Below are 17,368 nucleotides of genomic sequence, written 5' to 3' on the forward strand. Positions count from 1 at the left end.
TTCTCTTAACTTTTCATCAGATTTTAACTTAGAGCCACTCGACAGTTCCAGAAAGACTTGAGAGGGTGCTGCTCAATCCACAGTTTGCAATGTCAACATAACGGACACCCAGATCCTGGTGATAATTCACACTCCCCTGAGGCTTATTTATTTCTTGTCGAACTATTTGAACTGCAGCTTGTACCTGAAAATATCTGATTTGGTCCATAGCCTGGATAGACCGTGGTTCACTAACACTCTTTAAAGTAAGTCCGTGACCAGATTCCACCATGAAGTTGAGATGGTAGATGTCTAAATGGTTTCCTCTTTGCAGACTCCTGCACCCCTTGCCTTTTGGTTCCAGAACCACCTGAGACATCTTTCTGCCATGTATTGAGGTAAAAATTGTTCTAATTTTCTCTCTTAGCCTGGGGAATCAACAAACTTTCTATACAAATCCAAGGAGCAAATATTTTTGGCTTTGTGAGTCAGGCGGTCTTTGTCACAACTACTCAACGTTGCTGTTGTCACCCGAAAGTAGCCATACACAATACATAAATGAAAGAGTGTGACTGTGTTCCAACACAAATTTATTTACAAAGCAGGCAGCTACTGGATTTAGCCCAAGGGCCACAGTTTGCCAACTCCTGCTTTTGTCATCTGCTTTGCACCAGATGTAGAGAGCCAAAAACTAATGGACTCAGCCTGAGAAACTAAAAGGAAATCCATGCTAAAGGCAAACAAGACAACTCACTAGCTCATTTGCCCCAAATAAAGTACAATTATCAAAAAAAAAAAAAAAAAAGCCCCACAAATTATAGTTCTTGCTGTTTTGTTCAAATCTTCCCAGTATTGATTCCATGGGAGCAAAAAAATAGGCAGCAGAACCCCTTTCTCCAATGTCTCTCTTACACAGAACCCTGCCGTATAAAGCCAAGGAAGTGATGAAGGGGTTCCCCAGGTGGCCTCCATCTTTACTGGTTTGGGTAAATTCTTGAGTATTTGGAGTTTCACAGGGCCCTGTGTGACAAACACTGGTGAGGAACACAGAGGGTGGGGCTCAGAGTTGGAGACCTGAGCCCTAGACCAGGCTGTTTCCAGCTCCTTTGGAAAGTGCAGGAATACGAGACAAGAGGCTGAGCCCCAGAGAGATGCAAAAGGTAATCTGGGCCCTGACATGTCAGACCTGGATTTGGGTCCTTGCAGATGCCCCCCTGGCTTTCTGCAGTCTGTGCCCAGTTTTCTTTTATAAACTTTGTTTCATTCTTTGCTTATGTTAGCTTGGTTGTATATCTGCTCTTTATGACCAAACAATCCATGAACAAATCAGTATCAGAATTAGGTTTAATGACATTTCAGTCTTGTTTAGCTTATGCTGAAAGAAACACCAAATGGGCCAAATGACTCCTGGCATGTAATTTTACCTGCAAATTCTTAAATTAATCAATATTTTTAAGTCTTTCATAAGACAAAACTTCAATATGTGGAAAGAAGAGAATTTGGGGTTTTATGTATTTTCCAACAGCTGTTTAAGGTTCAAATTTCACTTCTGGAATAAAAGTGAATTAAAGACTACTCAGTGCAAAGTTAAGCTAGTGATTCAAAAGGGGAGTGTGATGTATGAGATGAGATTAAAATAATTAACGCCAGGGCCAAGCTAAATAAAGACTAAAGGTGCAGAGATAAGTGAGTCTGATTATCTAAAAGGGGCAAGCGACTGAGTGATGAGGTTTGAGGGCTGGTGGTGAAGTGCATTAGATAAAAGGAGGGCAGGGAAATTCAGAATAATGTCCTGAGTATCGCTAATTCCCTTAGAAGGTGGAATTATCCCTCTGCAAGAATTTGCAGATGTATCTTCAGAATTAACTGTACTTTCTGAGGTTGGCCCCCATAAGCAGGCACAAGATGTGTTTTATAACGTTAATTCTGACATGGTCCAGCCTCCAACACATGGCACACATGTGGGAACAGAGCCATGAGCACCCAGGTGGCAGCAGGAAACATAAATTGAGAAGCCCTGTTTTAAAGAATTCGTCCCCCAAGCCTGTGTGCAGCCCTCCAGAGAGAGGGGTCCTAGATGAACCCCTGCTAGGATTCAAGAACAAAAGTCTGCAGTGCAGGACTATGGGAATGGAATTAAGTGGACCTCAGGGCTCTGAAATCAGGACTTGTTCCTGGCTATGTGGCCGGGTATATCATTTTGACTTTGTTTTCTCATTTGTGGCATAGGATTAGCCCAGGGGTCAGAAAACCAGGGACCATGGGCCAAATCCAGCTGCCACTTGTTTTCATAAATAAAGTTTTATTGGAACACAGAAAACACCACTTATTTACGTATTGTATGTAGCTGCTTTTGTACTACAACAGCAAAGTTGAGTAGCTGTGACACAGTCAGTATGTTCTACAAACCCTAGAAGAATTACTATCTGGCTCTTTACTAAAAAAATGAGCCAAGCCCTGTACTAAGTGCTTTTTATAACATCTTCCAAATTCTCTGACTCATCCCCATGTTTCCATACACTAAGAAAATCCTTCCGGGATGTGTGTGTGTGTGTGTGTGTGTGTGTGTGTGTGTGTGTACATACATGAGAGATTCACCCTTCTCATTCAATACAATTATTTATAGACAATGGGATGTACCCCAAGAGAGTTCCCATGGGAGCATTCAGCCATTCAAGAGAAGGGAGATTCGTGGTAGACAGCAAAGTTCATAGTTCCTAATGGGCCCGAAGAGGAAAAAAAACTCTGTGTCTTTCCTCCTGTAACACAAAGCCTTTCCAGCAACATCTAACGGGGTTCTCTTCTCCTCAAGAATCAAAAACCCAGCCCATGTTCATTGCATCCCTACACAAACTCAAAACTGAAACCAAACTGGAAACAATCTCCCTCATTGCTTTGCTTGGCAATAGATTTGGCCAATCCTACATGTATAGGATGATTTAAATTCCAGTCACTCTAAAATTGTAGATTTCTATTTTCTTACCAGTTCCCACAATTCATGAAAAACAGCCAACCACCAGAAAGGTAGCCAATTTCCATTAAATTTCACCAATTATTTAAGGGGATTTCTTCTTGTTCAAACTATGCATGTACATTGGATGTTACGGGTCAATTTTCTACAGAGAAATCCAATACCTGGAGGGAGAAAGACAGAGCAGCAGCCACTGCACCACCCTGTGGTGGTGAAATAACCAACTGACAGTCTCTGCCAGCTGGTACTTTTCTGATGTAGGTCATTTGTCATCTTGACAGGAGGAATGGAAAGGAATTGAATGGCAGTTCTACTCCATGTGATAGAAAACAATCCTATCAAAAATAAGGGAGGCTAGGTTAAAAAATATCATTAATTCCTAAAATCCCCCATCTGTCATGAACCGGCCTCATTTGGGTCCTTAACACAATTATAAAAACAGGTTCTGATCCTACTGTTTCCATTTTCCTGGCGGCCTCCTCCTTCCTCTGAACTGCATTCAGCCAGCAGCTCGACTTATATATCCTGCCAGCTGAGTAGCCTTCAGTGGAAAACAAGACTCTCTCTCTTCCAACATCTATACACCCTCCTATGGAAGACTCAGAATGCTCCTTCTTGAGTCTTCCATAGGTGGGTGTACAGATGTTGGAAGAGAGAGAGTCTTCACCTTGAAGGATGGGTTATATGCCCATCCTTCACCTATTGCTCTTCCCATAGGAAAGGATTGCTAACTGGCCAGCCTGGGTCACACAGCCATTCCTGCGGCAGGGATAAGGGATCTTGATTGACACCCCACCAGGACTATAAGGATCTGGGTAGGGTCCTCAAAAAATTAGAAAGGCCCTTTGAGCAGTCAAAGCTATAACTGCCATGATCTACCATACCAGCCTTCAAACAGGGTGCTTCCAAGGGCATCAGCAAGGATGAGGAGGAGAGTTAATATCATTCCAATTTTTTAAAGGGGGCCAGTTCACCATACATGCATCAGAAAATACTGTACAGGTAATAACGGTTTTGTGCTAGTAACCACATTAACTGTAGATTTGGAGACTTCTTTATTACTATGTTTACTAGTTTATCTCAGTTCTCTATTAGTTTTCTTTTCTTTCTCCTGCCACGCTTCATAATAAAAACAGTTACCCAGTGGCTATAATAGATTCAAATGTCTGAGAAATAACAGGCCATTTTTCCTGAATTTTAGCTTCTGAAAAAAAATATAACTGTGTTTGGTGTTGGTTGAAATTCACTTTGTACAGGGCTTCTATGGAACGGTGTCTATATTTACCTGGAGGCCTGCTTACATGATTGTCAGTAAAAATCTTGGGGGATGGTCTGTGAGTCATTCTGAAACGTACAGAAATTCAAGGTCAAGGTATGGCTCTGGCTGCAGGCTCCTCCCGAGAGAAAGCCAGCACACAGCCATAGGCTGCTAACAACCAACATTCTCCACTGTCCTCATTCCTGATCACAGAGAGAGCATTTTTAGAACAAGAGTTGCTTCCCCAAAGCACTGAATGCTCAGAGATTTTTAATAGCCTTTCTTCAGCACTGACGTGTTAATATTCTCTGATCTTTGTTTCTCCAACAAACATCCCCCACACCAAGTTTCAATAGATTCCAATGAAGCCCAACTCCTCCAAAGTGGGAATGGTACATTTTCTCAAAACTGATTTTATTCCACTATGCCTTGCACTTTTTTATGCCACGCGTTACCTATCCTAAATATATTCTTTTAGCATTAAACACAATGGTAACTTGGGGAACACAATGTTCAAATGTAAAGATCCCAGCTGAATTTAGACTTTGTGGTTTGGAAGAAAAATATTCTCATTCCAAAGTGACTCAAAAACTCAAAGGCCTTGTGATAAGCACATGTGGAGATTTGCGTTCTAAAATCCTAAAATATTCTCTGCTATTCACAAAGTTTCCAAATGCACATGAATAAAACATCGTGATTTCTCATAGGAAATATCCTCAAATGTTGTCCAAACAAGAACAGCCATTTGGAAGTCCTTTGAGGTTATATAAATCCACAGATTCTCCAGCCATCAGACTCTACAGGAGCTTTGGGGCTGCTTCTGATGAGTTCCATAATCCCCAATCCTGAGGGTCTTAGGCACTGAGTATTTGGGAGGTACTGTGGAAAACACAATTTCTGCTTCATCCAGACTTCCCTTTGTGTTGTCAGGGACAGACACACACAACAATGATGCAAATTCTTAATATATGACTGCATGCTGTTTCTATTATGCCAGCTGGGACCTTTGCATTTTATCTTAGGATACTTTCCATACTAGGATTTTAGAGTTTCTCAAATACATACTTTCTTTGGGGCCTCACCGCCTGCTGTTAGGGCTTAGCAAGAGCCTCCCTGTCTCTGACCTTCTTCTCCAGTCCTTCCTCCAAACATTCGTAGAGTTTCCTTCTGGAACCCAGGGCTGATCATCATTCCCCAGGTTTGAGGTTTCTGCATTGCCTATAGCATGAGATTCAAACTTCGCAATATGGAACCTACCCTTTTGGCCAAGGTAGAGCAACAGGAAGATTTACCCACCCACCTGAACCAACCAAAAAAATGAATAGAATATAGAAAATAATAGTTTCCAAAACACTGAACATCAGGCAGTGAAGGACAGTGATCTCTGAAAGACAGGAAACAAAACAGATGAGCCCTACAATTGCTCCAGTTTCCTGTCTTGAGAGAGTTTCCAGGACATAGCACAAGTTGGGGATACCAAATAGAACCTGGCAGACTCCCTGATCTGAGGAGGGAAAGGGTAAGGTCCAGAGAAACCACGGCAACTAGCATGCATAGGACAGAGCATCAGAGAAGAAAGAGCTTCACACAGAAAAAACTCTGGAGATTTGCAGAGTGTTCCCTTCATGTAGTCAGCTGAGTATTGATCAGCTCATGTGTGTGCAGAAACTTCTGGAAACTAGGGAGAGAGCTACCTGAAAGGATGAGAGGTAACAGTGCATAGTGAAAATACTGGTCCTAAAAAGGAAAAAAAAATAATCAAAATTGACCAATAACATACACAAATGTTAGAATTAGCAGACAAAGACATTAACAGTTGTTACAATGGTAATCCATATGTTCACATGTTATGTAAAAATATGGAAAATATTTTTAAAAATACCAAAATTGAACTTTTAGACATGAAGACTACAGTACCTGAGGTGAAAAATACACTAGGTGGCATTTAATAGCAGATTAGACATTGCAGAAATAAATATTAATGAACTTAAAGATATCACAGTAAAAATTATCCAAAACAAAACACAGAAAGAACAGAATTTAAAAAGTAATGGAGCATCACTGAACTATGGAAAAAGTTCAGGTGGCCTAATATATGTGTAATTGGAGACCCCTAAAGAGGAGAGAGAAGGGGAGGCAGAAAAAGTATTTGAAGAAAATAAAGGCTAAACTTTTCCAAATTTGATGAAAATCATAACCCACAGATCTAAGAATCTCAACAAACCCCAAGCACACACACAGAAGAAAAGGGAGAAGGAGAAGGAGAAGAAGAAAATTACACCACGGTACATCATAATCAAATTGCGTAAAACCAATTACAGGGATGAAATTTTTAAAGCATCCAGAGGAAAAAAAGACATGTTAAATATGTAAGATCAAAGATTATAGCAGATTTCTTATAGGAAACAATACAAGCAAGTAGACAGTAGAACAACATCTTTAAAACACTAAAAGAAAACCATGTCAACCAACAAATAATATCTTTTAAAAACAAAGGTGAAATACTTTTTAAGACATACAAAAGTAGGAAAAATATATAACCAACAAACTTGCACTACAAGAAATGTTATAGGAAGTCCTTCAGGCAGAAGGAAAATTATACCATTTGGAAATATGGATCTACACATGAGAATGAAAAGCACCAGAAATAGTAACTTCTTAGGTAAATACGTGTTTTTATCAATTGTTTAAATTTCCTTAAGAATAATTGGCTGTTTAAATAAAAATAATAATGTAGTGTGGTCTTTACAACATATGTAAAACTAAAATGTATGACAAAACAGCAAAAAGGTCAGGACAGGATAAATGGAAGTAAACTATTATCAAATTCTTATATGGCATAATGTCACTTTATGCAGACGATGATATGTTAAAATGTAAACCATAAGCCTTAAAGAAAACAAAACAAAGAATTATAGCTAATAAGCCAACACAGAAGATGAGATAGTAAAAAAAAAATATATTCAACTAATCCAAAGAAGGCAGGCAAAGGGGGAAAAAAACAGTGACTAGTTAGAAAAAATAAAAAAGACAACAAAATAACAGATTTAAACCCAATCATATGAATAATTATATTAAATGTAAATAGTATAAATACTCCAATCAAAAGCTACAGATTATCACGTTGGGTTTTTTAAAAAAGCAAGACCCAACTACATGCTGTATACAAGAAAAAAAGCTTTAACTATTCAGACACCCAAAGGTTCCAAGTAAAAGAATGGAAAAAATATACCATGCTAACACTAATCCAAAGAAAGCTGGAGTGGCATTATGAACATCAAAGTAGATTTGAGAGGAAAGAATACGACCAGGGATAAAGAAAGTCATTTCCTAATGATAACGGGATCAATTCATCAAGAGGATATAACAGTCTTAAATATTTATGCTCCCGATAACAGAAATTCAAAAGACATGAAGCAAAAACTGATAGAACTACATGGAGAAATAGACACACCCACAATTATAGTTGAAGAGTCCGGTACCCTTCTTTCAACAACTGACGGAGCAAGTAGACAGAAAATCTCAGCAACACTGTCAAACAATTTGACCTGATGGACAGTGACAGAGGACATCAGCCAACAACCAGAGAACACACATTCTTCTTAAATGCACATTATCCAATATCCTCAACCATGAAATAAGTTTTACTAGTTTGAAAAAGATTCAAGTTATTCAAAGTATATTCTCTAACCAGACTGGAATTAAATTAGAAGTCAGTAACAGAATATCTGGAAAATCGCCAATATATGCAAACTCTGAAGCCTGTTTTTTGACTCCTTTATGATATAGACTCAGCTTGTGTTTGTAATGCCTCCTCTTACAGCTGTAACAACAGTGAAACTTACATAGTGCTTCCTGTGTGCTAGATTTAATGTTCATAGCGATCCTATGAAATAGGTGGTCTTATTCCCATTTTACATGTGAAGAAACTGCGCCACAGGGCGGTAGAGGAATCTGTCCTGAGATCCCAAATCTAGAAAGTGTTACAGGTGAGATTTGCACTGAGGCAGACTGGGTCCACAGGCTGCGCTCTTAGGTACTACCGTCCTGCGTCTCAATTCCCTCTCTGACCACGAGCCATTTCAGACAGCACCTGCTTCTCTCCCCAGTGTCTTTGCTCAGTCTGTTCCCTCTTTCAGGCGTGCTCTTCCTGTCTTCTCCTGGTGGGTGGCCTGACAGGGCTTCTTTTTGCCCTCTCCATTTGGGCATCTCTCAATTCCCAGCTCAAAAGCCATCTCAACTTCATTCAAGAGTTCTCTACTCCCCATAGCAATGACACGATTCCTTTTCTGAACTCCTAAAGCATTCACTAATAATAGCCAATATTTTTTTCTGCATTTTCTAGGATAAAACAAGATGACTGGATCCACAGTAGAAACTTGGGGTCCGTCAGAAGAAAAGCAGAGGAGGGGGTGGCCATGGCTTCTCTGAGTCAAGAATTAAAATAAAGAGGTTCACAAAACCAGCACTTCTTCGTTTATCTCCTTTCCCAGGTGAAGCAACTTGCCTAGTCACACCTTCAGTTACTTCCTGGGCAGGTGTACCTAGGAAGTCCGTGGTAGTGCTAGCCACTGCCTCATAAGTAGGTGTCTTCCAGCCTCCTTTCTAGGGCTCACCTGCCCCACTGAGGCCAGGACTGCTTCATTCTGATACTGTCAGGTAGCATAAAAGGATTTGTTAGGAAGAGACTGAGAGGGTTACAGAAGAAAGGGGGATTTGAGCAACCTGGCCACTCCATTGTCCCTGGATCCTCTCTTAGCTACCTGGATTCCTGGTGTTCCGACAGTCTGACTCTGGGTCACTCATACCTGCTAGTGCCAGCCTGCTAAGATCCTCACCCTGTCACAAAGTGACACTTTCAAAATGCAAATCTCATGGTGTCATTTCCTGCTTAATACCCATCAGCAGGATAAAGATCAAAACTTTGTACTTGGCCTGTGGGGCTCTTCATGGCCTCTTGGTCCCACCTCACAGCATACGCACTGGCCCTCTGAAACCCAGACGCCCAGACCTGTCTCTCCACCCCACCTCCAAATCTGCCCTCACAGTTAATTACTACTCTTCCTTGGGAGTTCAATTACATCCTCTCTTTCTGAGGGAAGTCGCCCTTGACCTGCCCAATGAGCCATGCCTCCATTATAATACTTTCTAAGAGTATCATGGGCCTGTCCTTCTGTAACCTTTGTCACAGTTACAGTACTGCATTCGCTACATGACTTTCTAAGTTAGTGTTGCTCTGTTCCATTAGGCCCTCAACTCCTTGCAGGCAGTCACTCTATCCGTTTTCGCATCCCTGGCACCTAGCTCATTGTTGGCCCTCAAGAGCCATTCACTCTAACCCTGGTGTCATATGGATTTTATGGATTATGAAACAAACGATAATGCCTTTCTCATCTTTCACTGGACATGTCTCTCTCTCTTCCTCAGTCTCCATCTGAGGCACTGAAGGCCCGAGGGAGCGTCTTCCAGTCCTGGTTCTCAAAGCTGCCCAGTCCCTAATGTGTTTTGGTAATGATCTAACCACTGTGCTTTGCCTCCGCCACAAATGGATCAAACACCCGTAGTGTGCCATTTGTCACTGTTCCACCCACATGTTTCATTCACTGTGATGGTCTCCGGCTGCCCCTGTGCTCAATGGATTTACAAAGCACATCCTCCCTGGGGCTCGAGATGTGTGCACATGAAATGCGGCTGCTGGGGTCACTGCTGCGTGGTGGCGCACAAGTGAACTGAAGCGGTCCGTCCACATGAATGCAAACACATTTTGGATTCGGGGAAAGCTAATGCTGGCTTCGTGTATGCCTCTCCTACCTTGGGCAACAATGGGGACTTTCATTTATTGACTTTTATCATTGTCAAGAAATAACAGAAGTCTCTTTAAGTCTTGAGCCAAACAGACTTCAGATAAACATTCTCTGTTCTGCACTGACCCAAAATCGGACTCTGCAGAGGTAGTGAATGACCTTCCAATCCTACAATCTCCCCAGCGCTTTCTCCTGGTTCTCATGAGTTCATCTAGTGCCAACGGCTTTCAGGATTTGGGGTTGAGTTTAAATTAACTTCCTTCTATTGGCCTTTGTGTTTATTTTTTCCTCTTTTGATCCCAAGGGATTAGATTGTGTGTTTCTAAGAATCTCTCATTTTGCTCTAACACCATTTGTATGCTTCGCTCCACAGAATAGAAAGCAGCAGACTAGGGTGGGATAGTGGTTTTCTCAACAGAAGGGCAACAAAATTGCTTTGCATGGTCTGACGTCCCGGTCTAGTTCTCTGGTCTGAGGTTGGGGCCCAGAGAAGGGAAAGGGGGGATGCAAGTTTCTCATGCTCATTATTCCCAGAGATGTCCGAAGGAGCCCCGAAGCTCATAAAACTCCACCTAAAACCAAACTTAAAAATAAAACTGACTGTAACCAACCACTGGAATTAGGGAGTTCCAGCATGTCCCAGATTCCTGCCGTGTCGTCGTATGGAAGCATCCTGTTGACACAAGTCCCTGGGTCACGTTCATTTCTGACATCTTAAGGTTCCTCTTTGGTATTTACTGCTTCACATTCATCTCATTTGATCCTTAAAATACTGTGAAGTGAGCAGGGCTGGTTTGATCATCGCACCTAGAGATGGTGAGACTGAGGCTCTATAACACGCATCTGCTCGCTCTGCTTGCCCAGCCTCCCTTCTCCTCTTCTTCTGATACCGGGGTCTCCCTTTACCCTTAGGACGCATTCCTCTCACATCGCATTTGGTTTTGATAAGGTTGTTTAAATATAGGCCACTGCCTCTACCTCCTATATTGCCCTGACCTCTAAGCTAACAGAAGGTCATCACTAAGAAAAGCCAAACAGACTCTGTCTCCAGGAAATCTGAATCAAGCAGAGAACTCCAAGGCAGAAGGCTGTTGAAACCACGGTTGCAACCCACAACATCTGCTGCTGAGATCTCTGGAGTGGCCAGGTTGCTCAAATCCCCCTTTCTTCTGTAACCCTCTCAGTCTCTTGCTAACAAATCCTTTTATTCTACCTGACATTATCAGAATTTGTTTCTGTTGCTTGCAACCAGGTTAGGGACCCAGCAATAGGTTTGTAACTTGCCCAAGCTCTCCGTCTTGAATATAGGTCACTGACGTTTTTTGTGCTGTGCTGTGGAGCAGGAGGTAAGTAATGTTAATATCTTATCCAGCCCAGAGAAGATGGTAGGACTGATACAATGACTATACAGCTCAGCTCATTCAACATTCAGGGCAGTGGGTTTGAACTGGAGGCAGTTTTGCCCCTAAGGGACATGTGGCAATGTCTAGAGACATTTTTGGTTGTCACAACAGGTCGGCAGGCGTAAGGTGAGTGCTGTTGGCATCTGGAGGGTAGAGGCCAGGGATGCTGCTAAACATCCCACAATGCACAGAACAGACCCCCCACAACAAAGACTTGTCTGGTCCAAAATGTCAATAGTACCAAGGTTTAGAAACCTTGATCAGGATTAAATGGAATTATCTATCATATTAGTCAGGATACCAGGGACTGGTCCAAAAACAAGAAAAGAAAAAAAAAACTAAGTTTTCAATGGCTTAACTCTTAACTCATCAAAGGTTTGCTACTTGCTGTTGCAAAGTCTACTGTGGACTGGTGGCTCGCTGTTCGTGGTAACTAGGCAATCCAGACTGTTCCATTAGGTGACACACCCTTTCGGCACATGGTTTCCAGGTTGTTAAAGTGGGGGGTGGGCAAGAGCTGGAACATGGCATGCCAGCTTCTAAATGCTCCAGCCTGGAACTGACATCTGTCACTTCTACTCAACCCATTGGCCAGAACAAGAAACCTAACTGCAAGGGGGCGGGAACCCTGGGGTGGGGTTGGGGGCAATGCGATGACATGGCGTGAGTAAACAATTTGCCACACCACCCACCAATAGCCCAGTGATACGATATTTTATTAGATACAGAGACCTATCTGCATGATGTATGACTAAGTTGCACGGCTCCTTACTTGCATGTATCCTGTTCAGCGCATTACTCGGTTATCTCCTGGAACCTAGGTTCTTTTTGTTTTTTAATCTCAAAGAATTACTTTGCTAGAGCAGCCCCGACTACAGCCACTAATCCTTATCTCTAAATTAGTGTCATTAAGGCCTGTTTTGCTCTGTGGTGATCCGACGATGAACTGCAGTGGACAGGACACGGCCACCTAAACTCCACGGATTCAAAGGGCATTTCCTTCCAGGAAGGAAAGTCACGTGAATGAAATTATACCCATACCTGATGCAGAGCATTTCTAAGCAAGACCAATATATTTTCATTGCAAATCATTAGTTGGACTTCACTTATGCAGAGATGTCATATTGCAGTTAAGAATCTTGAAATATGCATGAGGTAGAGTTTCTCAATCACCGGGGCAGCGTTTCTTAACCACGGGCAGCGCACTCCAGCAGGCTTTTCCAAAAATAAACGTTCAGGGTGATCCTCCAAATTCTAATCCAACAGAGGTATACTGATAAAGATGATGGAGGTTGCAAATAAAGAACCAGATTCTAACTAACTGAAAATTTTAAATGGAGGCGTTTCTAGAAGGATAGCAGAGAGCCTGCAGAAGCAAAGGCACAACTGAGCAGCAGGGCTAGGGTTGGCAGAACTGGAGCGCGCCACGAAAAGTAGCAGCTGCAGGAGGCTCCCTTCCAACACCCTCCACTCCGTGAGACTACAGTGGGTTTACATTTCCCAGAAGGAGCTGCTGGGCTGGCCTAGCTGAGAAGGGTAGCCCCACCCCTGATCGATCAGCTGTGTGTGGGGGCAGGGGGTGGTCTTCATTAAGCTGTTTAAGCCTGAGCGAGGTATCGGACCTCTTTATGCCTCAGTTTCCCCAACTGAAGTGGAGATGATCATCGCACCTGCTCCTGGGGAGGTTGTGGTGAGTCTGTCTTGCAGTCCCAGGTGTGACCGGACACTGTTTGGATCGAGAATGTGTTATTTGGAATTAGGATTGGATGATTTTAATCAGATTTACCGTGCGCGCACAGTGGGCCAGGTGCTATATAAAGTTGGCATTATCCCATTTAATCCTCAAAAGAGACCCACAAAGCAGATACTGCCAGTATGATACCTTGCCTGGAAGATGGCAAGCGCTCCAAAAATGTCGAATGAATGGATGAATGAATGAATGATGCTGCCACTGCCAAGCACTTCGGCCAAGATTACAGGTGGTAATCTACACAGGTGGCGGCCCCACCTCCCGGAGCAATGCTCACTGGAGACCCCAGACACTGGACGTGACGAGCACCTGCTGCTCAGAGGAGAGGGCCTTGCTGCTCTCATGGGGCCACCATTCCAGTTGGTACTCCCAGCAGGGACTAAGGGCCCCTCTCTTTCTAACACTTGTCCTCATTTTTCAACAATGCATTCACTGCCTATGAAAGTACAGGACTGCCTGTTTCCTGTTTCTCTTTGATTTCCTGCAAAGTATATGGGTGTGGCACCAGGTCCAAAAGCAGGCAGATCTGGTTCCAATCATGGGTCTTCATACTTTCTGGACGTAAAAGGGGCCATGTGCTAACCCTGACGAGCTCAGAGGAGGCCTGCATGGCAGGCCTTATAAACTCAGAGACCGAAAGTAGCCACATAGGACAGCCCAAACATAAAAAATTCCTAACTAAAAGAGGGTCCGAGGCATGTAGTTTCCGTGACAAAGGTCAATCTTTACCTTAAGTGAGCCTGTCTATTGTCTTCATGGATCTAGAATAACATACCCTTGGAATGTCAGAGTGGTCTTCGTCTCCAGACCCCTCAGGGCACAACCTCTGGTAGCAGAGGAGGAGACCACAGAACACTTCCTTGCTATCTTGTTCCCAAAATACCATCTCTGTGTGCTGTAAATGTTCATTATTAACTATCCTGTACCCACCAGTGTAAAAGAAGTATCCATCTCTCCATTTTACTTTTTATCCAATCCCTGAGATTTCCATTTTGCTTCTTCCCACCCTCTTAATCTACCACCCATGGATTTCATGTAACCCTCCTAATGTCTCTTCCTTTGATTCTAATGCATAAAATAAGCTGCAAAACTGCCATTCTCCAGAGCATTTCCTCAATCCGTTGAGATTTTACTTCCCAGCAATTATTTAAATAAACTCATAGAAATTCTCTACAAGTTTGGATGTTTCTTACATCAACATTCCTCTCCATGTGACTTTGGGATAAGTATTATCTTTCTCTGAGCCTCAGTTTTACAATCTGTGGAAAGGGAATAAAGATGATAAATAACTCAAAGGCTGTAGTGTAGGATATGAGCAAATGTATGGAAAAAACCAGCACAATTCTTGACACATAGTAGGGGTTTAATCAACATTAACTAAAATAATTATGATATTTAATAATCATTATTATTGATGGTAATCGTATAGCTGATAAAGGAAACAGATGCACATAAACTAATCCCAAAAAAGTAATTTATTTTTAAAGTATATCTGTTTCCTTGATATTTGCTTTCCTTGAACTTTTCCCTTTCTCTTCACCCACGGAACATGGATTCTGCAACCCAACTGCCTGGGTTTGAATTCATATTCACCACTTAGTAGCTGTGTGACGTTGGACAAGTTTCTTGACCTCTCTGTATTTCCATTTCCTCATCTATAAAATGTGATCACATTTGTACTTAACCCATAGGGTTGTTGTATGGATTAAATGAACTCGCATTTGTAAAACAGAATGGTACATATAAGCAGTAATTACTGACTGAGTTTGTTAAATAAATAAAACAGAATGCAGAGGGAATTTCTGGTCAGTTAGTATATCTAGTTAGTTAGCTTCCGGATATTATGTCTTGCAGTAAGGATGCCAGTCAGACAAAGTTTATTCCATTTTATTTCTAGGCTCACCATTTGATCATTTTTTCAAACTGAACTACAGAAGACTGTGACACTATTCCTCTTCAGGGTCTACTCTACTCGAAGAACGTGAGATCAAGGGGTCTTGTATGAATCAAAATATCTTGAAATGTTTTGCTCATTAGGAACTACTAGGGTCCAGCTGTTTCCTGGCCTCAGTACAAAGAAGCAACGCCTACTTCTAGCTGACTTTGAGACGTCCCAGTCATGTCATAGCGCACAGATGACAAAAGAGCTCTAGGAGCCAACAGATGGTACCTGGTAAACAGGTCCTTTAGGATAAGCAGCAGCTGGAGAAGGAAGGTGTCTTGCCCCAGAGCGAGGAGTTTTGCATATAAATTGTTGCTTTCTGATCAAGTTTCCCTGAGGTTTCCCAGAAGCAAGACTTTGGGAAAGCTTTCTCTTTCTGAGATCATGCAGAGAAGAACGAAGTCTAACGAACACTGTCTTTCACATTTTTTTTTTATTGTGGTAAAAATGACATAGTGTAAAATGTATCATTGTAACCATTTTTAAGTGTGCGGCTCAGTGGAGTTAAATATATTCACATTGTTATGATACAGATCTCCAGAACTCTTTCATCTTGCAAAACTAAAAGTCTATACCCATTCAACAACTCTCCTGTCTCCCTCCCCCAGCCCCGGGCAACCACCACTCTACTTTCTGTTTCTGTGAACTTGACTATTCTAGATACCGCTTAGAAATGGAATCATACAATATTTGCCTTTTTGTGACTGCTTTATTTCACTTAGCGTAGTGTCCTCAAGGTTCATCCATTTTTGTAGCACGTGACAGTCTTTCCTTCCTTTTTGAGACTGAATAATATCCCACTGTGTGTATATACCACATTTTGCTTATTCATGCATCTATTCACTGGATATTTGGGTTACTCCCACCTCCGGCCTATTGTGAATGGCACTGCTATGAACCCAGGTGGGCAGACATCTCTTTGAGACGCTGCTTTCAATTCTTTTGGACATATACCCAGAAGTGGGATTGCTGGATCACACAGTAGGTCTATTTTCAATTTTTTGAGGAAACTCCACACTGTTTTCATAGTGGCTTCCCATTTTACGTTTTCACCAACAGCGCCTAGGAAGGAGGGTTCCAATTTCTCCACATCCTTATGAACCCTTTGTTATTTGGGGGGTTTTGTTTAGCAGCCATCCTAATAGGTGTGAGGTAATATACATTGTGGTTTTGATTTGCATTTCTCTGATGATTAGTGATGTTGAACTGTGCTTATTGACCATTTGTATATAAGTGTGGAGCAATCTGTATTCAATTTTAAACTCATATTTTAACTGGATTATTTGAGGTTTTGTTGTCAAGTTGCAGAAGTGCTTTATAGATTCTGGATATTAACCTCTTAGCAGATAATGTGTTTTGCAAATATTTTCTCCTACTCCATAGGCTGCTGCCTTTTTACTATGATGATTGTGTTCTTCGATGCACAAAAGCTTTTTAAGTTTGCTGTAGTCCTGTTTGTCTATTTTTTGCTTTTGTTGCCTGTGCTTTTAGCAAGAATCCAAGAAATCACTGTTAAGTACAATACCATGAAACTTTTGCTCATATTTTCTTGTAGGAATTTTATAGTTTCAGGTCTTACATTTAGGTCTTTAATACATTTTGACTTAATTTTTGTATAAACATCTTTCTATTAAATTAGGAAATCTAGCTTTCCCAAAACCGTTGGTTGAAGAGACTCTTTCAACTTCTTTTGACTTTTATCATGAAGGGAGAGAAGGGCTAGAGCCCTCCTGATAGAGGCAAGAAGCCCTCACCAGCCAAGGAAGAAAGGAGTTTAATTCACACCTCTCTCACTCTGAACCTGTTTCACGGTCATTGTTAAGACTTGCACTTTTCGCCAGTCACTGGATATTCAACTGTTTTCAGGTCAGCTTTCCAACCATGGCAATCAGGTTTGCTTTATCTGTTTCTCAAGACTTCTGAAACAATCCCAAATTTAATCCATCACCCAGTCAAGCCAATTTCTTTTGCTATAACTTAAGTCACCCGATTTCATCTTCTGAATACTTATTAATCAGAATTAAGATTTTTCCTTTTTCCTAATGCTTGGCAGACTCCAGCAAAATACCGGTGATGTTCTTTTTACAGTTTTACTTTATTTGTTCATTTAAACTCTGTCTCCTTGCAAAAACTATCTGCAGAAGCTTAATAATGTTTAATAATTTCATCTCACTTCTTAAAAGGTTACTGAGAGTTTTAGCTTAGGTAAGCTGACAGAGTATAAAATCACCACCGTCCACCCCTTGTGAGCTGAGCACCAA

The sequence above is a fragment of the Rhinolophus ferrumequinum genome, chromosome 16 (assembly GCF_004115265.2).
Source record: "Rhinolophus ferrumequinum isolate MPI-CBG mRhiFer1 chromosome 16, mRhiFer1_v1.p, whole genome shotgun sequence".
In the NCBI taxonomy this organism is placed as follows: domain Eukaryota; kingdom Metazoa; phylum Chordata; class Mammalia; order Chiroptera; family Rhinolophidae; genus Rhinolophus; species Rhinolophus ferrumequinum.